Raw genomic sequence first — 24,218 nt, forward strand, 5'->3', positions numbered from 1 at the left:
TAATGGGTTGTCCAAGATGAAGTAATAATATAGCTAGTACTGAAACAGTATTTTTATACTTTGTGGTTATATGTGGGTGCAAACTAATGAAATCTTTACTTAATATATACTGAAGCGATCTTCTGTATATGAAGATAATTGAAAATGGAAAAAAAAAAAACCTTTGGTGTTAAATTGGAAATTACATAGAAAAGTAATCAATATTTTTTAGAAAATATCATGTAGGATCTCTGTCATTAATGTGATGTACACTGTTATTTAATGCTATCACTAGTACTCCAACAGTATTTTTTCACTTTGTGTTGCTATGCGAGGGCAAACTGTTGAAATCTTTGTATATACTAAACTGATTTTCTGTATATAAAGAGAATTGAAAATGAATCTTGATGTGAATGGAAGGGGAGAGCGAGTGAGAAAGGGGAGGGGTGCAGGTGGGGGGGAAGTTGTGTTGGGGGGAAGCCTTTGTTATCCATAAGCTGTACTTTGGAAATTTATATTCATAAATAAAAAAATAAAAAAATAAAAAAGTGAAATTGACACTTTGAGATATAAGGACTTCGAGCAGCCCTTGTCTCGATTGTTGAACAGTTTTTTTTTTTCATACTATTTGTTGAACTCTTACTGTAGGGTGAATCTTTTGTGTTTAAAGTTAGTATAAAATAGATTTTAGATAAATCTTAGCAAAAAATAAGAATGAGAATAGGAGGGGAAGGAGAAGGGTGGGGGTGCATGTGGGAAGTAGGGCAGGATGGGAAGGATCACTATGTTCCTAAATTTGTATTGATGAAATGCATGAAGGTTGTATATCTTAAATAAAAGGTTTATAGGTAAAAACAAACAAACAAACAAACAACTGAGGAAGTTGTCAGCATTGTGACGTAGCAGATAAACCACCTGCCTATAGTGCTGGCATCCCACGTGAGCACCAGTTTGAGTCTCCGCTGCTCCACTTCTGAACCGGCTCTCTGCTATGGCTTAGGAAAACAGTAGAAGATGGCCCAAGTGCTTGGGCCCCTGAACCTGCTTGGGAGACCTGGGAGAAACTCCTGGCTCCTGGTTTCACATTAGTACAGCTCTTGCCATTGCATTATGTGGGGAATGAATCAGTGGATGGAAGACTTCCCTTGCTCTTTCTCTCTTTCTCTATCTCTCTGTAACTCTCCTTTCAGACAAATAAATCTTTTTAAAAACTGAAGAAAAATTCTGCATACTAAGGGAAAAATTTAAAGAGAAAGAAATGGGAAAAATATTAGCAAATGATAATATAATTAAGGGAATAATACAAAGAACATACATATCCCAAAAGCAAATACTGTAATAAATCTGGACAAAGGATTTGATCAGTTTTTCCAATCTATATATGTAAGCAGCCATATGAAAAATGGCTCAGCACTGCTCATAAAGGCCACAATATCTATTACCTCACATATGCTAAAATAGGTATTATCAAAAAGAAAAAGAATATATAAAAACTGTCCAATGTTGAACCAGATGTGGAGAAAAGGAAACACATAAATTGTGGGAATATTTGGGGCTGGCGCCGGAGCACACTAGGTTAATTCTCCACCTGCAGTGCCAGCATCCCATATGGGTGCTGGTTCTAATCCCAGTTGCTCCTCTTCCAGTCAAGCTCTCTGCTGTGGCCTGGGAAAACAGTAGAAGATGTCCCAAGTGCTTGGACCCCTGCACCTGCATGGGAGACCAGGAAGAAGCACCTGGCTCCTGGCTTCAGATCAGCACAGCTCTTGCTGTTGTGGCCATTTGGAGAGTGAACCAACAGAAGGAAGACCTTTCTGTCTCTCTCTCTCATTGTCTGTAACTCTACATGTCAAATAAATAAATAAAATCTTTTTAAAAAATGTGGGAATGTTTGGTACATCCATGATGGAAATCAGTATGCAGGTGCCTCAAACAAAATTAAAATTGGAACAATTGAAAAAAGCAACCTCACCACACGATGTGTATTAAAAGAAAATAAAATCACTTAGCATTTTTTTCACAAGAAAAAGATATGGAAATAACCGCATTGTCTCCCAACAGCTGAATAGAGAAAATGTAATGCACACACTCAGTGGAATCCCATTCAACCCTGAAAAGGAAATTCTGACATTTTTCACAACTTGGATCCAAAAGTATCAATGTGGACATTACAGTATTTGAAATGCCAATGAGAAAGATAAATGCCACATACTCTCACTTATATGTGGGATATAATGAAGTTGAATTTAAACACAGAAGAGAATGGTGGTTACTAGGGGTCTGAGAATGAAAGAAATGGGAAGATGTTACTTAACAACACACATTTACTCTTATGAGATAAATTAACTCCTTGAGATCTAATATATGCACAGTAATGAGATGAATACAGTGTTAGATACTCAACTTATTAAGATCTTAAGTATTATTTTTAAAACTATGTAAGTTGATGGATATGTTAGTTGAATTGTCCTAATAATTTCATGATGTATATGCACAGGGGACTACAAAAGGTATGTGAAAAATGGATTAAAAGATAATCTGAATTTTCCATAAACTTTTGAAATTCCAGTCATGTATCAAAATATCAGGTTGCACACCTTCAATAAACAGAAATTTTGTCAATTATACTGTTAATCTTGAAAAGTTACCCCGCTAAAATATAAGTTAAAAATAATTTAGGAATCTAAGTAATACCTTCTATCTTCAGGATTGGAAAGGTTATCATGGGACAGACAGATTTTAACTTGCCTAGTCTATAACACTAATATCAGACTCCCAGAATGAGCTATGCTGAGAGGTCAGAGTTTGCGAAATGAGACCCCATGTCTGACATAAACAGAAAACTAGAATGAGTAAGGTCAGCCCTGGGATGAAAAGGGGAACGAGGACCCCATAGAGGACAGCCACTCACCTGCACGCACCCTCCCACCCACAGCACGGGTTCTCCCAAATGACCCCTCATCCCTACTGCACAATCAGGGAAGATGGCCGACTGCTACCACACAGCTGCCCAGAGATGGCTCCTGGTCAGACAAGTCTCTGTGAGGAAGGGACAGGAAGCCCAGAGTCCCAGGTGCCAGTCCAACCCTACACTGTGGACCAGCGGGGGGTGAAGGAAGTGGGTGCTAGCAGTGACAGGAGACCCAGGGAAACCCCTGGGAGCCCTGGGAGTCCTGCCTGGCAGAACATCAACTTCTGCCAACCCTGCTTCCCCTCCCCGCACTCCCTGTCCTGCACACTCACCTCTGTCAGGTGTCCTGCGTGAAGGAAGATCAGAAAACAGAACGGATGCTCCTTACCGTCAGAGGTTCCCATCCATGCAAACTCCTCCCTGGACCTCTCTCCACTGCAAAACCAGAAGACTACTATGACGTCAAGATCCTGCGTGATTATGTGTTGTTTATGCAAGCTCCCCTGATTGGACAGTTTGGGTAGTGGAAGGTACACACTATGTAATAAAGAACGGAGCCAATCAGCACCCTCCACAGTGCAGACGCGTATCCTGGGGTCAATTTTGACCCTGCGTCCTTACATCACCTGCCAACAGAGGAAGGGTCTTCACCTCCCAGTCCTGCCACCTGCTGGGCCCTCCTGCCTCCCTGGTCCCTGTTCCTGGGAGGATCCTGCCTTTGTTTTTCATGATATATATGTGGTACATTTTTCTTTTAATTCATTTTAAATTTAATTTTAAGAATATTTAAAGATACTGAATACTTTCATCCTTTTTTCCATATCTCTTACAGACTTTTTCTAGTCTGTCTATTGCCCTTTAATATTATTTTCTATTCTTGCTGTACTTAATAATCTAGTGGATTTCATATATTTAATGTATTATTTATATATTGATCTTTCTAGTACTTTTATTTATCCCTTGTAAGTGTTTTTAGATTTCATGGTTCATCTCTGTATATAAACAACATGCAATATATTCACATTTTGTTATTTAGAAGTTGATCTTTGCACCTTATAGTTTTTTCTTACTGTCATTTTTCTTACTACTCCTGCACTAGAAAGTTGAAGAGAGATAGAGCAGGTATCATGGTCTAGGTTTACTCCCAGGAGGGGGAAAATATCCAGTGACCCTGTATTATTAGTTGCATTGTTTTGGTAAGTTCCCTTCAATCTTGATCAGGGTAATGCAGTCACTGGCTTTTATTTTTCAGTGTTCTGCTAGCAGTTTTATTTTTTCTACTAGATGCTGAGCCTTATTAAATGATTTACAACATGCAATCCAAATGATCATGTGGTTTTTATTCTTGTAATTTTTTACCTATCTGGATGACTTGTCTGAGAACATTAACCACTGTTTCAATTTTTATTATATCTTGCTTGCTATTGATATGCTTTCTTATGTGGTTTCATGTATTACATTATTACTTTGCTTAGGATACCTCTAGCTCAGTTTATGGAATGGATGCTTTTAAAAAAAACTTAATTTTTTATTTCATGTCTTGGTCCACTTGCTTCATCATCAATGAAATTCTGGTTTTGTAAAGGAAATTTAAAAATTTTCTCTGCTTATTTCTACTGTGGCTAGATCTGGAAAATGTGGATCTGTTTTGTCTTCCTTAAAAGTTTGGAGGATTTTGTAAGTAGGGACCTGAAATTTTGATTGTGTGTGTGTGTGCGTGTTTGGTTTGTTGGGATTTTCAAAATGATTCAACTTACTGGATTTATACAGGAGTTTCCCTATTTTATGTTATACTTGTGTTTTTGAAATTTGATTTTCAAAATATGGTGAATTTTGATCTCTGTAGTCAAATTTTTACTTCTAAGAATTTCACACATTAACCCCAGTATCTTGGTGAAGGCTATGACCTATAAAGAAAGATGATCCTGTATTAATTACTGAAATTGGTGATTTGTGCTACTTTTCTCTCTGTTTTACTAATTGTCCTAATGGTTTGTTAACTTTATTAACATTTTTCTTAAAAAAATCATTGGATCCTCATTTATGTGTGGTATTTTAATGGCATTTCATAGATGTCTCCTTTTATAATTTCTTCCCTTTACTCAATACTTTCAGTTCTTTCTTTTTGATTCTTGACAAGGAAGCTATAATGATTACCTTTCATTGTTTTATTCTAGCATAATCATCAAGGGCTATAAATTATCTTTAAGCACTGGTTTATTTGTATCTTATTTATTCCTTCATGTATTTCCAAACCCTATATATGCAAGGCCTGTCTGGCCAGTGCTGTGGCTCACTTGGCTAGTCCTCTGCCTGTGGCACCAGCACCCCAGTTCTAGTCCCGGTTGGGGTGCTGGATTCTGTCCCGGTTGTTCCAGCTCTCTGCTGTGGCCCAGGAGGGCATTGGAGGATGGTTCAAGTGCTTGGGCCCTGCACATGCATGGGAGATCAGGAGTAACCACCTGGCTCCTGGCTTTGGATCACCACAGCATGCTGGCTGTGGTGGCCATTTGGAAGGAAGACCTTTCTCTCTGTCTCTCTTCTCTCACTAACTCTGCCTGTCTAAAAGGAAAAAAAGGCCTGTCTGCTATATGTGTCTCAATTTTTGTTCCTGAAATCCATCTATTTTAATTGGTGAATTAGTGCTTCAACCATTAGAGACTCATTCTTTACACTTGTATGCCCAGGAAATCACAGCCCATCAACTACCCTTTCCATGTGGGCAAAAGGACTGTAGCCTCTCAAAATATAACACATCCATATTGGGCCATGTCCCTCCTCCTTTTTTTAGAGGAGCCAATAAATTTTCCAGAAATTTAAAGGTAGACATTTCCTTATGTAGTACTGACTACCTCTGCATTGTCAGCTTATAAATCACTCTTTCATAACAAGTGCGATTGCTCTGATTTTTAGTTTTTTGGATTTTTTTTGTTTTGGTTTGTTTTTTACTTTATGGGGCTACCTGTTAATTGCTAACTTGTATTGAAAATGAGATTCATATATCTGAATTTTCTATAATTCACATTCTGGAGTGAGCTGAATGTCAAAACTATACTCATAGAGCATATTTCAAGAAGGAGGTACAAACTAAAACTTTGTATAAAAATTGTTTATGTTTTTAAAGAGCTCTGGAGAAAAAAATAAAAATCTGTAATGTGACAATTCGGCCCTAGCACAGGGGAAAATATTAGTTTAGCTACAATAGGTTGAAAGACCTCACTAATTGGTAATATTTAATATTAAAGCATAATAATGGGGTAACTTTAAGGAAGCTAGGGCAAGTTGATGAGACAAACAATAAAGTTAAAGATCTTAATTAGGGGAAGGAAAATGTGGGTATATAATCAAAATATAGAAGATGATTGTGCTGGAACATGAAGAAAATATGAAACACGGTGGCTATGGTTAGTAATAATGCATTGTATTCTCCAAAATAGTTGAAAAAATAGATTTAAGGACTACTACCTCTGAAAAATGTGTGAGATGATATGTGTATTAATTCACTTTGTTTGGCTATTCCACAATGTTTACATCTTGCAAAACAATGTAGACAATAATACTTCAAAAAATTCATGTAAAATGGAATTAAGAGATTACTTTTGTTGAAAAATGCTTGAATCTATGTATAGATCTTTATAATACACATTTTCTATTAGTTTTTACAGATCCCTTATATACATAGATTTCAAATTTCTTCCAACAAAATAAATTTAGCATTGAGTTCTATCCCCTCAAACTTTTTGAAATACCCATTGTACATAATCAAAGACTATATAATGTATATATTTAAATTATTAATTGAAATGCAATTTTATCTTTTTCAAATGAATAAATAATAAAAACAAAATGAGAATCTACTGGTGGATTTTAAGCATGGAGATCTTTTTGTCTCTGATGTTTTCTTGAGACCACGTATTTTGTTGAGAGTGGACAGTAGGGTAAGATCCCATTAGGAGAATAATTTCCTTGAGTGCACCATCAGGAATTTACCTAATCCTATTCTGATGGAGGTTTGAATGTTGGTCTCCATTTTTGTTCCCATTTATTTGTTGACTTATTGCTATTACAAGTAAGACTGTGAGGAACACTCTGTGCAGATGTTGGGTTTTTTTTTGTTTGTTTGTTTCCTTAGAATAAACTCCTAGAAATTAAATTACTAGCTCAAAGAGCACAAGCCCACTAATCTTTCATCACACAAGACTTCCTATTCTTGGGAGTCATGGTGACTGACCTGTGGCTATTTGAGAAAAGGTCAAGTAGTAATCGTTGTTATGGAAGCATTGATCCTGCCTTCCTGTGCTTTGATTAGGAATCATAGCTTGAGCATTACTAATAGTCCCAGCGTCTCTTCAGTAGAATGTTACTACAATAATGCAAAAGTAAATTTAGAATTATAAAAGAAGTATTTTGTGAAACCTAAAGATAGGACTAGGAAAGAATTAGTATAATTAATTGGGAAGTTGGTTAAATGGTTGTTGGGAGTGGAAGTTTATGATATCCAAGTAACCTTATACACATGGTAACAAGGGAGTAAAAAACACAATGATACAACATAAAGAGCAGTTTGTCATTATTTTATCAGTTTAGAAGTCCCTATGTGTCTTTTGAGTAAGGCAGTCAAACTTAGAAAGGTGGAACATTAAGTTGAATTTGCATTTCAGTTAAACAACATGAATATTAGTATAACTATGTTCCACACAATATTAGGATGTCCTGGATTTTATCTAGCAGACTGTCCTTGTAGCAACACAATATATGATACACATACTGGACATACACATGGCCTTCCACTCAAACATATTTACCTACAACATATAAAGATTTAGCTTTAAAACTCTCTTCCTCTTTGAATAATATTTGCTAGATAAAATAAAATACTCAAATGTAATCTAAGAGACTCCAGACTAAAAGGTAAGACTGAGTTGGGATTGGGTACAGCTGACCATTGTCTCCAACAATTCAATGAAATAGGGACCTGCATTGTGGCATAGTGGGTAAGCTAACACCGGCAATGCCTGCACCCCATTCAGTGGCAGTTTGTGTCCTGGTGGCTTCACTTCTGATCTAGATCCTTGTTAATGGCCTGGGAAAAGTAGAAAATGGCCTGAGTGCTTGGGTTGCCATCACCCGCGTGGTAGACCTGAAAGAAGCTCCTGGTTTTGGTCTGGCCCACCTTGGACATTGTAGAGAGCGAACCCTAAAATGCAGGATCTTTCTCTATCTCTCCCTGTAGCTCTGACACCCAGCTAAACAAATAAATCTAAAAAAAATCAGTGAAGTGTTAATGGAATGTTGATCTGGTTTGTTCCCAGGACATGCCCATAATGTGGGAAATTGAAGTAAGCATTGCTCATTAAATGGGATAGAAATTTATTGCTAAATAAAAATAAATACCATTAACTCATGAAATTAGGTAAATATGCTACACAAAGAATGTTCTAATATTGAAAAAAAGTCATAGTATATTTGCATAATGAAATCTGGGCTGGTATTAGTCTTTAGAGAATTCATGGAATATATGTATTATAGAAAAACTATACATGGGGAAGCTGGCGCTGGGGAGAACACTTACCCTCCACCTCCTCCCAGCACTCTGGCAGCAGAGGTGGCTACACCAGGGTCAGGAACTCTGATGTTTCACTTACAAAAACAGCAACAGATCCCTCCTTTCCTGTGACCCCAGTGGCACTCCTGGGCTCACACCAGGCAGTGCCCCAGGCCTACTCCCCTGGCCCACCCCCCTCCACTACAGTGTCACCTCTCTCCTGTGGACCCACAAGCCCATAGTCTCAGGTTCCTGCCATCCTAGTCAGGGAATCCAGTCTCACTGCTCTGGGCCCTCTCTTCCAGGGGCTGCCCACTGCCTACATGGGACCTGCTTCCAGGCCACTTTGGTGCCAAATCCTGAGGTTCTCTAATGATCTTGCTTCATCTTGGCTACAAATATGGAGAGACTGGTTGATCACAGAGTGAGGACCCACAAGTGGTTGAATTACCACCTACACAGATCTCTCTGCCAGAATCTCCAAGGGATGGCCAGCCCCTCCCTTTTACATCCAGATCATTACACCAACTCTGCTGGTAGCCTCTCCTCAGCACATTCAGACTGTGATGGACCAGCTGACAGGACAGACGACACAGATAGTCACAGCAGTGGATGCCTCTGGATCCCCCAAAGAGTAGTTCATTCTCACTGGTCTAGATAGAACAGGAACTGAAATGGTAATCCTGGCTTTCCTGGAGACATCCAGCACAAAGCAGCTCATATTCAATACCTGAGACAACCTCATTCCTGGCAGGATCCAGATGGTCATGGATTCTGCTTCTGTGGGGCAATTGCTGGGCAAGACGGGCCTATAGCAGCTCCAGGTGGTGGAGTAGTGTGTGGTCTATGGTGACAAAGCCTCTGGCCATCACTATGTGGCTGTCAGTTGTGAAGGTTGCAAAGGTTTCTTTAAAAGAACCATGCAGAAAAATTTGCCAGAGCAACCAAAACTTTGTCACCAACAAACATCACTGCAATCACTGTCGGTTTTGCTGGCTGAAAAAATTTTTGGCTATGGAATCTGTGCAGTGTGAACAGAAGCCCATTGATATGCAGTGGGAGAACCAAATGTGCTGCTTCACTTGAGAAAATCTATATCCAGAAGGACCTAAGAAGTCCTCCAATAGCCACAAAACATTTGTGGCAGACAAAGATGGAGCAAGGGATGCTTCTGAACATCTAGCAGCCTACATCAGGATGGCACAGTTCTCTTAGCCATGACTCCACAGCAGAAACAAGCCAGGGAGCTTAGACACACTGGCAAACAGTGACCTCCCTTGCCAAGTGAATCCTTGAACAATGTTGACATTTTCGAAAACCAGCTAGAGGACCAGCCTTTCAAGTGAGATTACATGGGCCTTTGATACTTTATCTAAAGCACTTAATACCACAGACAACTCCTGGCCTCCAAGCCTGGTCAAAGACATAGACACCAGTGGAAAGGGGAGCATCCACATTACCAGCAGAGACCAGTCAACACCCATCAATGAGGTTGAAGGCCCTCTCCTCTTAAACACATCCCTTACATTTAAGCTGACAATGCCCAGACCAATATTTAAATCCCAGTGGAAAAAATGGGCCATCAAAGATGGAGGTACCTTTCTCTGAAGGGAGGAGAGAACTTCCACCTTGACTATGACCCTATCGGAATAAGATCAAAGTTGGCAAACCCTAAAGGACTCCATAGCCTTGGCAGCTCATGACAAGACCCTCAGGTGATTACTGACATCATAATTAAGAGTGGCAATTGTTAAATCAACAACAGGAGTCACTGTGCACTTACTCACCATGTAGGATCTCTGTCCTTAATGTGCTGTACATTGCTATATTGGTCTACTATGCTATGTTATATGTGTGTACATATTGTATGTCCACATGGGGAATTTTTATTAAGAGTTTTATTTTAAATGGCTTATAGATAAGATTGTCCATAAATTTAAGCTGCTAAAATCAATCAAAGATACATTTTAATTTGTGTGACCTGAATCTGTGTATCATATGTTTTAAACTTGTTGGTAGAAAGAAACTAAAAACATTTTATATGGTTGTGCTTAAGTTTACTGGTTAAACAAACTACTCCATCTTAGATATTTAAGAGGTGTTTTCAAATACATGATTCTTAAAATTTATAGAAGGCATTGGACCTTCTGGTAAATGTTTTCTTAAGTTGTTATCTAATGGTTGAAATGGTTTGCTAAGTAATCATGTGATATTGCTATTGTCAGCAAGCGATCTAGGACTTGCTCCCTCATTTCTCTATTCTAAGCCCAACTTGTTCTTTCATTTCTCTATTCTCTTCAAGGTAGGAAACTAATTCCAATATGAAGGAATCTGTAGGATGCACAATTTAATCTTTAGACCTTATAAAAGAGATGGCTAACATTTTTCTGTAATAGCACAGCCAAAACAAGAACTTAAATAATAATCCCATAGCTAGATTCACCTCGCCATCAGCCAAGTATACAGTAAGTAGAAAAAACCTCCCTTTCAGACCAAAGGGAAAGAAAGTTTTAAAGTGAGAATATAATTTTCCTCATGGGCATTGTCTACCTTAGAAAAACTACTACAGGATGTGCCTGTGACTATAGACTTGTAGTTCAGGCCACCGAAGATGAGAGATGGGACACGGGCACTCCCTTGACTTGCATCCTCTGGTCTGCTTTAACACAAACCAGAAGGAAAAGAAAGCTAGGCATCAGAAGCAATGGGTGGCAGGCCTATTAATGGCTGACCTGCACAGTGATCTGCCCTCAAGGAGACCCAACAGGCCAGTACATTGCAGTGGCTTTCAATGTGGTAAGCCTGGGCTTCAGCAGAAGTCAGCTTGTGAAGAGTCCTGGCAGCTCTGCCAAGAGTTGGATCACTGGAAATGGACCTGCCCTGGAGTCGAAGGATGCCCAGGTCAGAGCCACAGAGCTTTTTGGCTCTAAGCTGAAAAGCCCTTCACTCAGCCCAGCTTCCAAAGTGACCACTGCATCTGAGGGTATGGTCAAGTAGGGTCAGCAACATTGCAGGCAGAACTGTAAATTTCTTGTTAGAAATGTCCCCTCCCTTTACCTGGCCAGCTCTCCTCCCAGGCCAGCCAAGTAATGAAAGTCAACAGAGTGCCTTCCCCTAGGAGGTTCACACCTCCCTTAGGATATACCCCATGTGAAGAGATAGATAGGGCTGGGCCTCTTAACTTACAAGGCCTAAAGCCCACCAGATTATTATCAAGCCCCTTCTATCAGGTTCTATTTGCCTCTCAATCAGAAAACTTAATTGTAGCTTAGACAGCACCTTTCTTAGCTCCTCTAATAATGACTCTGTCCTTTGTTCTAGACCCTGTCTAGCATACTTTGGCCTCATTCCTTTGTAGTCATAACCTCTACTCTACCACCAATGGCTCTACTCCCAACCTGTGTGTACTGATGATCCTCTTCCCCACTTAATGCTGTATTATTGTTCAAACCTGGTAAATGCCCCTCTTAGGATCATTGGTTACTATCCTCACTCTGTCTTTTATGACCTTGTCTAAATATGAGCAGAGTCGGCAAACTTGGAAGGCTTCCATAGCCTTGGCAACTCATGACGAGAACCTAGGGTGGTTACTGGCACCATAAACTAGAGAGTCAATTTGTTGGGTCAACAACAGGAACCACTGTGCACTTGCTCCTCATGTGGGATCTCTGTCCTTCATGTGCTGTACATTTTGATTTAATGCTATAACTATTACTCAAACAGTATGTTTCACTTTGTGTTTCTATGTGGATGTAAACTGTTGAAATCTTTATACTAAATAGATCTTCTGTATATAAAGAGAATTGAAAATGAATCTTGATGTGAATGGAAGGGGAGAGGGAGTGGGAGAGGTGAGGGTTGCGGATGGGAGGGAAGTTATGGGAGGGGGAAGCCATTGTAACCCTAAGCTCTACACTGGAAATTTATATTCATTAAATAAAAGTTAAAAAAAAGATACTTAGAATAATGATAGTAGCACCCCACAAAGTAAGATTTTCCAACTTATTTGATGTAAGCCATTATTAAAATTATTAACATATTTTTGAACATTAGTAGCATCTACATGAATTTTTGCCAAATCATAAATATGTTTTGTAGAATTTGCAATCCCTTGCATTTTTTGAACACTCTGTCATCCAGACATGTACTGATTAACCGTAGACAGATTATACACTGAGTTATTCCATCATGCTGTAGTGAATGCCTAAGAAACACTTAATACAATGATTTGTTACATGTGTGTGGCTTTTTCACCTGCCATAGTGGAGGCCATTAAGGCATTATAAGTATCTATCATTACATGGCATATATTCATTTTCAAATTCCAAAAACGTGTAACATCCATTTGCCAAACAGCATTGCCTTTTAATTTTCTAGGGTAGACAGACATTTGTGGACCTAATGGCAAAATGGAGAGCATTGTTTGGAAGATGAGATAATTTTTTTTTGACAGGCAGAGTAGACAGTGTGAGAGAGAGACAGAGAGAAAGGTCTTCCTTTTTTGTTGATTCACCCCCCCAATGGCTGCTGTGGTTGGTGCAACATGCTGATCTGAAGCCAGGAACCAGGTGCTTCTCCTGGTCTCCCATGTGGGTGCAGGGCCCAAGGACTTGGGCCATCCTTCACTGTACTCCCAGGCCTCAATAGAGAGCTGGCCTGGAAGAAGATCAACCAGGACAGAATCCAGTGCCCCAAACAGGACTAGAACCCGGCATGCCAGTGCCACAGGTGAAGGATTAGCCTATTGAGCCGCAGCGCCGGCCAAGATAATAAATTTTGATCGCTGAGTAGGGAGATATGGGAACTGTGCTTTAGTATGGTTGCAGGTTGATGCAGCTTCTGATGGTCGAGTTTTTCTTGTTCTAAATATTGGATATGTATCCCAGTAAGTTTTTTGTAGCCTCATTTAGTCTGCTAATGGTCCAGGAAGTCCAAAGTAGACTCCAATATAGGAGATGTATAAAAAGGTTTATGTGATTGAGTTACATTTTGTAGAGAGGTAAAAATAGTTTCAAGTGTTGTATTTTTGGCTTAATATAGGAAGTTTCTAAGTATTGTAAAACTTTAGACATATACATAGAGTCAGTAAGAGATTGACCACTTGGGAAGTCATTTGTAAGTTGTGCTGAACCCTGAACATTATGCCAAGTTTTATGGACAAAAATTTTTTATTTAATTTATAACAAGTCATTGTGGCTGTTCCTGTACAAGTACCATGGTAAGTAAGATATTGGCCTGGGGAATTGGTGTCTACTCAGTATTTGAGACATAACATGGGTCATGCAGCAATAGCTCAACACTGTTTTCTGCCTGACTTAATGAGTCATAATCATAGTGAAGTATGGTGTGATGAAGTTAGGAGGTACATGAGAGAGATGGGTAGACTCTGACTGCTTCTGGACTTTGGCTCATTATTCCCAAAGGTGTTTTTTGGTAGGGACTACAAGTAATTTATTTCCTTTGTTGGATTGTATCTATGTAGTTTCATTTTATCCAAAATTTTATTTATTAATTGAAATGCTTCCTGAGCCTCAGGAGTGACTATTCTTACCAAATTAAGATGGACTCTCTCTCCAATAATTGCAACAAAAGACTCATTTGAAGAGTAGTAATGGACAAATATAGTCTACACCAATTAATATGCCATAGGACCTTTTGTAGCTCATTTAACTTTGATGTTTTCTTTAACTCTAAATGTGGTTTTATAGATCTTATGGTTTTGTTAGTAATTATTGTTCCCAAATCTTTTATAGGTTGCTACCTTTGTACTTTTTCTGGTGCTATGTACAGTCCCTGTTTAGACAGCTTGCCCTGAAGGTCATAAAATGCTTTGTCTAAATAATCCTTACCTGGATGTCCTAGTAATGTATCATCTATATAATGAAAGGTGAAAACTGGGAGATATCTGCAAAAGAAAGGTTGCGTAGCCTTATCAATATAATAGTGGCATATAGTAGGACTATTTTTCATTCCATGGGGAAGTACTGCCCACTGATATTGGGATGAGGAGATACAATTATTTAACTGTTGCATTGGAAATGTGAATTACTCTTTATCTTTAGGATTGAGAGGATTAAGTCCAAAATAATGATATGGTAATGAGCAGGAATAGCAGAAAGGGATGGTGTCATCCCAAAATGGAATCTCTGCATACTTAGCAGGAGCATGAATCAAGTTCATCCCAAGGCAACTGGAAGACCATAAAAGGGTGTGTAGCCTTGTGTCCTAGTGCAGGAATCCAATGACCATGCGCCCTTCCCTCATTGTGATTGCAGACAGCTGTTGTAATTGATGCTATCTTTCAAGCATTAATTGGTGCAGGATCGATTACAACCATTTCTGAAAATGACACAGGCCTTTCAACCAGATTTCTATCTGACCCAAGCACTGTACACAGGTGGACTCCAGATAAAAACCAAGTCAGTGTTCCTGCACTCTCCTTTGTGCTGGAAGCTTTCTACTTAGTTGGTGTCTAACAATTTGTTTCCTGTAACAACTGATGTTCCTTATAGGTAATTTATCAAAAGATAAAAAGTATGCTTTAAAAGTTCATGGTTATTGTCCTCAGCCATAAAACCTGCTAATGTTCTAATATCTCATTGTCATTTTTTTTCTTCACATATAAGCATGTGTGTCAGTAAGTTTGGTTACACATTCAGTGTTGTTGAGATTATCCTAAGTGTACAACTTTCATACCCTGCTTCTGTCATTTAAATCTTGTCTGGGTATTTGAAAAAGAAAGTCTCTGATGGTTCACAGCCACCTAAAACCCCACCAGATTAAGAAGTGGTTTATAGCTTCATCCTTTGACAAGGAAGTTAATGTGCATCTTAGAATGGGTTCTTCAGAGGGGAATTCCTCATGTCAAGGACACATTTCTTGTTAAAGTGGCAATGCTGCCTTCACAAACTGCCATCTGGCAGGCCATATGCATTCTTCAGCATGCTGAACATCACTGGTTCTCACCACAGTTGGGAAGATGAGAGCATGCTGTGGTTTCCTTAGAGCTTTTTTTGTGCCCATCAATGCACCAAGGTTTTCCTGTGTGTCCTGTGTGTTTTTATGAATGTTTAGTGACCGACTGACATGACATTGATCCTAATTTTACTGCTTAGAAACTGAGAGAGAATTAAGCAACTTGCCTCAAGGCCCTGGGGTGGGAGAGTGGAGAGAAACCATGAAGTTGGTGCCCAGAGAGCCTGGCGCACCTGTTTTATTCTCACATACCCCAGCCCCTCCCTGCCCAGTCCTATCACACCCCAAATGCTTTATGGTCTCTTGCTCTGATGGGGAAATAAACTGATTTCTCTGACAATGAACAGAGAATGGCTCTCAGGCCACTGTGGTCCTTTCTCTCCAGTGCTCTATGTCTCTGTCCATGGCCACCTTGCATTCATGTGCTTTACATTTTACCTGCCTTGTAAAAATTATTCTGATCCTGCAGTTAGCTGTCAAAGACCCACACCTGCCTCTCAGGCCCTCAGGTTTCAGAGGACTCTTCATCCAGTGCTTCCTAGGCATGACACTTTTTTAGCTAGAAACAGATTCAAGATCTGAGGCACATTGCTTAATATCTCTGTGCCTCACTTTGTTCTGCCATAAAATAGGACTGGCAAGAACCAACACGCCACCCATTTTAGGACTTTTACACTGAGATACACATGTAATGCACTTAACACAGGTGTTGGAATTTGAGAAAGGGATGATTACTCATGCAGTTACCTAACAGTCTGAAATATTCAGGTAATTTTGCAGACAATAGTGGTAGGGGAGGGAAGGTATCTTGGTCACCTTACTGATGCCCAGAGCTTGCAAGACTGGCAGCCCCTATGATAGGGTTCTTATGTACAACTGTGCTCTGTGCATTGTAGGTCCATCAGAAAACAATCATTTATTAAATGGATAACTAAATGAATGGAAAGTGAACTTACTTTTTGCAACTGGAAAATGTAGCATGTTTTCTATGATCCCACTTTTCTCCATTCCCAATTGTATTCCCATCATGCTCAGAAGTATTTAGTTTTTCAAGCACATGAGGTCCTACTAATCAGATACCCATCTACTTAGTTCCATCTCCTACCACTTTATCCTGCTACAACCACACTTTCTTTTCTATCATTTCAATGTGCTAAGATGACTCTTCATCGTCAAGAGCACATTCTGTTAACTTGGTTGAATCTGGATTTGAACTGCAGATCTGCTGATCCTCAGCTTTGTGATGCTGGAAAATTATTTACCTTGTGTAACTCTCAGTTAAAACTATCTCATAGGTGATAGTACCATACCTCATAGGCAATAACTGCTCATGTTTCTACTCAGTTGTATAACACTAAATAACTATATATAACTATAGCTGTAACTACCATTTAGATGTCTAACACTTACAGTAACAGGTACATAGGTGGTAAGTACATGAAACAGCATACTCAAGGAGTTAAAGAAGTTTCAGTGAATGTCAATTCTTCAACACAATATGGATTGGATTAGGGATGCAAATTTCAATTTCTGAATTATTTGAGGGAAATAAGAGTCACCCATAAGACTGGCTAAGCTCTCTAGTTGTCAAAATATGGAACAAGGATTTTGAGGGTAAAAGTCTGACTTGTTTGTTGTACGCATACCAAGGGAGGGAAGCAGAAGATTAAAAACCTACCAGTAGAAAGAATCCATAGTGAGTAGGAAGCAGACTGGTACAGTGGATCAGGACCCAGGAGTAAGTGGCATGTGGGGTGGACTGTGGCAGCAAAATACACAGCTCAGAGAAATAGTAAGGTGGACACAGAGTATGAGGACCCTGGATTGCCATTATAGTTGCTTAGGATTTTATGCTGCACTTAATTTCATTCATAAGTACTTTGGGTCATGTCTCTGCAGTGGGTAGAAATTCACACCATTTCTAAATTCATGTCTATAAAGAAACTCAGAAGGTGACTTTATTTGGAAATAGCATATTTGTGCAGATGTAATTAAGATAAGGATCAAAATGAGATCACACTAGATTAAAATGGTCCCTAATCCCAATGAGAGTGTGTTTATAAAAGGCAGAAAATCATATTGAAACACAGAGAGAAAGGCCACATACAAATGGAGGCAGAGACTGGCATGACACTTCCACACAAGTGAAAGAATGCTAACAGCTGTCTGAAGCTGGGGCAGCTGAAGGACAATCCTCTTGTTAGGGTCTTCTGAGAGCCCTGTGCACCTGTTGATTTCATGATTTTGCTGTTTTAAGACATCAAGCGTGTAGTCAGTTGCTATTACAACTTTTGGGGCATTGAATGAAATCTAAGTGTCCTGTCACCAGATGAAGACCTGTGCGCACACACACACAGAGAGACATGTACAGTTTTGCTTTGAATTTCATGCATGTTATGAAGCATAATAATTTCATGGATGTTATGAAACATATTCCTGGATCACAGTGTTAGCACTCTTCCTTTATATACTGAAGTTGTCTAGTCATTGAATGGATCCACCCATGACCGAGTTTCAGAGCAGGGATTGCAGATGAAACATAGGGATGGATAGAAACTAAAGAGAGTTCTGAGAAAAGAATCCATGTGCAATCACTGTTAACAATTTTACAAGACACTCCATTAGTTTTTTCAGGAAGTAGTTACATGGAAAAGGAAATTAATAAGATAGCTTCTAATGTATACAAGGCAGGATTTTTAATAACATTAAAAGGAGCAATTACTTTGATTTCTGTAGTTTCTCATCAATAATGATTGTGCAGGGAAGAGAAGGAACACAAAATATGAATACTGTGTTGTTCCAACCCACAGATACTAGATAACTAGATGCGGAGATGAGGGAGGGATACTAAATGTTCAATACTTAAGGTGAGGTAAGCTACTAATGAAATCAGTGGCAATGGTTTAGCAGCCCTGGTAAGAGGCAATAAGAGGAATGCTAACCTTAGGAACATGGAAAAGGCACACTGTACTGAGTAGGATCTGCTATCGATTGAATTCATCACCCAGAGCTCATTGATGGAAATTAATCCTCAATTATGTGTGGGTGGTTTGTATGTTTCCTGTAGGCTCAAATAGATGGGCCTTTCTTTTAAATCCATGCAGCCAGCATGCATCTTTTAATTGGAGAGTTTAGTCCAGTTACATTTAGACTTGCTATTGACAAGTAATGACTTGGTCCTACTATTTTTCCATAAATATTTCTATTGATTGTTTTGGATTTCCTTGGTACTTTTACTATGAAATTTTATGAATTCACATTCTTTTATGATTACTCTTTTACTTGTGCTTCTGTGAATAGCACATTCTTGAGTGTCATTTGTAAAACTGGCAAGATGGTGACAAATTATTTATTTAAATTTATTTCCATGCATTTCATAAGTAGAACTTTAGAAACATAGTAATTCTTTCCTAGCCTGTACGGTTTCTGATGATAAATAAGCTGTCAGTCTAATTGGTGATCCTTTAAAATAAATCTAGAGTTTAACTAATGTACATTTCAGGATTTTTTTTCATGTTTTACTTGTGAGTGTTTAACTAAAATGTGTCAGGGTGATGATCTTTTCTGATCATGTTTATTACACACAAGTCCTGTGTACTTCATGCACATGGATAGCCACATCTTTCTCCAAATTAGAGAAGTTTTCTGCTATTTTTCATTGAATAAGTTTCTAATCCATTATGTCTTTGCACACCTTCCTGAATTTCTAAGAAATTCAGGTCATTTGGTAGTAGCTCATAAATATGAAATATTACTTTTTTTTTCTAAGTTCCTTTTTGTTGTTGTTGTTGTTGTTTGTTTGACATGGATCCAAAGATTTGTATTGTGGCTGATATATATTTTTCTTCTGTATCACTGAGCCTCTTTTTAAGGCTTTCTACTATATTTTTTATTTGACATATTGAATCTTTCATTTCTAAAATTTTGTTTGATTTTTCATCATTATCTCTGTCTTCCCCAGCAGAGTTTCTGAGCCATGCCATATACGAATTTCTTTAACTAATGTATTTGCTTTTCATTTTTTTGAGTAGTCTTATCATACTTTTGAATTTCTTTTAAGGCATCTCATCAATCTTTTTTTTTCTTCACATACTAATATTGAAGTACTTTCTCTTACTTTTCTGGAGTCATTTTGAGTTCCTTGATCATGTTCCTACATTTATCTCTTAGAGCTTTGTGGATATACTTGGTTTTATCATCTGAGGGCTTTTATATTTGAAATATGACTCTATGGCTTAGTGCAGCATCTCCTCCTTCAGCTGATATCCAGAGGTTTGTGCTGGATTGGTCGGAGTTCCAGTCAGTTCTCAATCGTGAGGCAAGAATCCATAGTGACACCCATGTGGGTATGGTAGATCTCAACTGTCATCAGCAAGGGGAGGCTGTGTTCCTCAACCCTTCTTTGCCAAGGTGAACCAACTGCACAGTGTTAGTCCACAGTGCCTGAATACCCTACTTACTCAAGCACAGGAACTACACAAAGGATCTGTGTGCTCCTCAGTGTGAGTTTGGAGTCCTCCAAGATCACCCACCCCAGTACTCAGGGAACTTTGATCCTCTGGAGTCAGACCCAGTGATTGCCCAAGGACCCATCCACACCCCCCACCATCACACAGTCACAGGATTCCCACACTGTCAGGGAGTTTAGCCTTGTGTGATACCCTGTAGAAGTCAATCAATGTTCCATGCTGGCAAGCTGTGACCGGTGCCCTGATAGAGTGAGAGGAAGGGAGCAATGGGCCCTCACTTCACAGACCCACATGAGAGCACCCTACTTGCCACTAACCCTCCAGGCCAGACTTAATATCAGTGAGGGCTGCAGATTTATTCCTCTGATAAATCCTCTAGGGTATATGCATGGGCTACAGCAGCAATTACTCACCTTATTTTTTAGATTTTTTATTTACATAATTGTGAGGTAGAGTTACAGAGAGTGAGAGGGAGAGACAGAGAAAAAGGTCTTCTGTCCATTGGTTCACTCCCCAGTGGCTGCAATGGCCAGAGCTCTGCTCAATCCAAAGCCTGCAGCCAGGTGCTTCTTCCAGGTTTCCCATGTGGATGCAGGGGCTCAAGGACTTGGGCCATCTTGCGCTGCTTTCCAAGGCCACAGCAGGGGGCTGGATTGAAAGAGGAACAGCTGAGACTAGAACTGGTTCCCATATGGAACGCTGGCACTGCAGGCAGAGGATTAACCTACCGCACCATGGCGCTGGCCCCAATTACTCACCTTATTAGGATGGTTTTCCCTGCCTGTTAGTTGCCAGGTGCCTTTTTATTGGGACGAGAAGAAAGCAATGTGGTCTCTCTTCATGGGGTTAGGTAGGCACCCTGTACCCTGCTAGTACTTCAAGCTGGATGCAAACTCAGTAGGGACCATCAGATTTTCCTTCAGGCAATATCACCAGGCAATATCACCAGTGGCATGGGCTCATCATTGTGAGACTGCACTGTCCTCACTGCTCCATAATGTGTACTTCTTTCTGTAGATTTTCCACTGCATATTTCTCTGCAATTGCCCTCTTGGAATGTGGTTCCTCCCCTCTTCTCCTGTTGTTTTACCACGGTGAAAATCATAATGTATTTACCATGTACAGCCATCTTGAATTCCTCTAATTTCCATTTTCTGTGAACTTTTTGAATACCTCTTTCATTTGGAAGTCTGATTTTTAGTTTGTGGTTCTTTTCTGACTACCCTGTGTGTCCCAGGTGCTACAAAGGAGCAAACAACAAATGTAGGGCATTCCATTACCACATTACCCTCTGCTAAAGACCTTTTATATTGTTACAAACATGATAAATGGACAGCTAGCCTGGTGGTTATGATGGATATATCCCACACCAGAATGCCTTGGTTTGACTCCTAGGTCTTACTCCTGACTGCAACCCCACTTAAGTAATAGAGTCACTGACACTCATGTGGGGTGACTTACATGAAGTTCATAATCCAGGCTGGTCTATCCTTCATTGTTGTTGACATTTAGTGAGTAAATCAATAGATGTGAGCTCTTATTTTCCCTGTCCCTTTATGTCTCCTGTCTCTGTCTCTATCTCACTGTCCCTCTTTCTTTCAAATAAATAAAATTTTAAAAATAGTTTTATGATGTTCAGCACTGGGTATGGTGGATTAAGCTACCTGCTGCAATACCAGCATCCTGTATGAGTACTGATTCTGGTCCTGGCTGCTCCAATTCCAATTCAGCTCCCTTCTAATGTGCCTGGGAAAACAGTGGAAAATGGTTCAAGTGCTTGGCTCTTTGCTTCCCAGGTGGGAGACTCAGGTGGAATTTGAGGCTCCTGGCCTCTATCTCTCTTTTGCTTTCTCTCTAACTATATATTTAAAATAAATAAATACTATTTTTTACAAAAAATGCTTTTATCAACAGACTAAGTTTTAATTTGAATCTATGTGTTTTTAACTGAGAATAATTTTACATATGAAAAAAATATTGACAACTTGGCACATTTCATTTTCTTAAAATTGACCTGATTGGTATTTTTGATCATATGACTCATGGATTTGCCTGAGAAGCCGGATCTAGTAGCACAGGACTCCAGGCCTTCTGGGAGCTCTGTCTCTGGTGGTAGATGTGGCATGTCTGCAAAAGGCCTACTCATCTCCTTTCTCCTTTTTTTTCCCAGATGAAGTGGGTGGCAGGTATGGACAGGGCTGGCAGTGCCACATGTATCTGCCTCAACTAATTACTTATTGTGAAGAATGTGTGATGTTTATTTTTATTTTTTAAAGATTTATTTTATTTATTTGAAATACAGAGTTACAGAAAGAGGTAGAGACAGATAGAGAGGTCTTCCATCCAATGGTTCACTCCCCAGAAAGCTGCAACAACCAGAGCTATGGTGATCTGAAGCCAGGAACCAGGATTTTCTTCCTGGTCCCCCATGTGGGTGCAGGGGCCCAAGCACTTGAGCCATCTTCTACCACTTTCCCAGGCCACAGCAGAGAGCTGATTGCAATAGGAGCAGCCTGGACTAGAACCAATGCCCATATGGGATACTAGTGCTTCAGGCCAGGGCTTTAATCCACTGCACCACAGCACTGGCCCCAGAATGTGTGATGCTTATTAAAAAAATTCCCCCTCATTTTCACTAGTGAGGTAATGGTACAACTAGTGATATAATGAGGAGTGTACAATTTGCCTGAGTAATATTTCATTTTAATTCTGAATACTAAAGTGTCTTCCCTCTCTCCTGGGAAATATTTCTTGATGAAAGAATTCAGGCAACTTTGAATAAGGACAAAGGTCTGCCTTGAGATGGCTGCAATTTCAGGTGATGTAACTTCCCTTTCCTGAGACTCTTTTTCCTTATCTGGGAAGTGGGAGTTTTGGCCTAGCAGATGTAATGTTCTATGTTCTGAGGATGTGAAAGGACTTTTAGATATCAAGGGGCAACATGAGTCTGTAAATACCAGATATGGAGTGATGACACACAGTAGCTCTGTATGAATGTGCAGTGCCCTGGTCTCTCATGATTTCCTACCTCATACATCACCCACTTCAGCATAATACACAGCAGATATTCAGTGATGGCAAGAGGGAGCCATGAGTGGACAAGCAGTGCCCTGTCACTCATGACTGTCTCTCCTTTACATGTCACCCATTCTAATATAACTCATACAATGCCATCGTTAACAGGGGCATCAGAAGGTGTTTGATGCCGTGGTACAAGGCATGGCCCACTTGACTCTGATGAGTACTCATAATACTCAGGTAACATTGGATCATGTGTACAGAGCCGAACTGTGTGTTCAGTGGTCTCCAAATGATCTCTCTGTGTACCCTGCTGGTACCTGAACTCCTATTACTGTCAAACAGGTTTTTTTTCTACTATGAAATACAAAAGTCAAGTAGACAATCTAATAATTATTTACACTTTTGCTTTGAGATAGAATTAAATTCATGGATTGTTGAGGACATTTTACCCCTTAGGGTCCTGGTTGATCTATTCCCAGTGTGATCCCACCTTTCAAATCAGTTCAAGGCAAAATGGTACAGCAAAGAACACTGGATAGAATATAACCTTAGGGGTCTTGGAAATTGAAATTCAGTCTTGTCTTTGCCAGGCCATAGCTTGTGGTCTGAAGAGGGGGTTTGAGCCCTCTGGGAGCCTCCCTGTTTTCACAGCTGGTTGGCTGAGAGGTTTTGGGGTGAAATACCTGGAGTATGGTAGGCAATTTACAAAGAGCAGTTCCAACAATTTTCAACCATGGTACTACAACTGTTTGCTTGAATGTGAGAGAAACATTATATTTGACTGCTTGGACATTTACTTTACACTTCTCCACTCAGAGCCCCTTACCCCATGCAAGATCAACAAAAGCAAGTTTTTCCATGAGGATGGCAGAATTCAGAGGACTGATAGGAAAATGCCCAGAGGCTGCTTTATGACAGCTCATAGCAGAAACATGGGGAGCAAGAAAGGCTGCCGTTGTCCTGATCCAAAATGTCCAAAGTCTGAAAGTGCTATGGTGAGCCCAGCATTGTGGCACAGTATGTGGAACTAGCATCCGAAATGTCCACACTTTTGAGTCCAGATTGGTCCAGTTCCATGCTATTGTGAGTGTTAAAGCAGTGTAAAGATGGCCTGAATACTTGGGCTCCTACCACCCATGTGGGAGTCCTCACTTGGGATAACATGGACATTTGGGGTTGACTTTGCTGTGCTCACATTTCAGTTTTTATGATTTTTCCCTTTTGCTGCTATTTTCTTGGTCTGCTATGTGGCCTCTTCTTGCTGGGAGAGGCTTGAGGAGAAGTTGGGGAAGATGCCTGGGCTGACAGCCTCTATGTG

The 24,218-nt window shown here is 39.7% G+C and overlaps 1 pseudogene; it reads left to right on the forward strand.

Annotated features, from left to right (window-relative positions):
• The first annotated feature begins 8,817 nt into the window (after nt 1–8,817).
• Nucleotides 8,818–24,218, forward strand: part of LOC133754202 (nuclear receptor subfamily 2 group C member 2-like) — a 92,024-nt pseudogene continuing 76,623 nt past the window's right edge.

Source organism: Lepus europaeus, chromosome Y (genome assembly GCF_033115175.1).
Source record: "Lepus europaeus isolate LE1 chromosome Y, mLepTim1.pri, whole genome shotgun sequence".
Classification (NCBI taxonomy): Eukaryota; Metazoa; Chordata; class Mammalia; order Lagomorpha; family Leporidae; genus Lepus; species Lepus europaeus.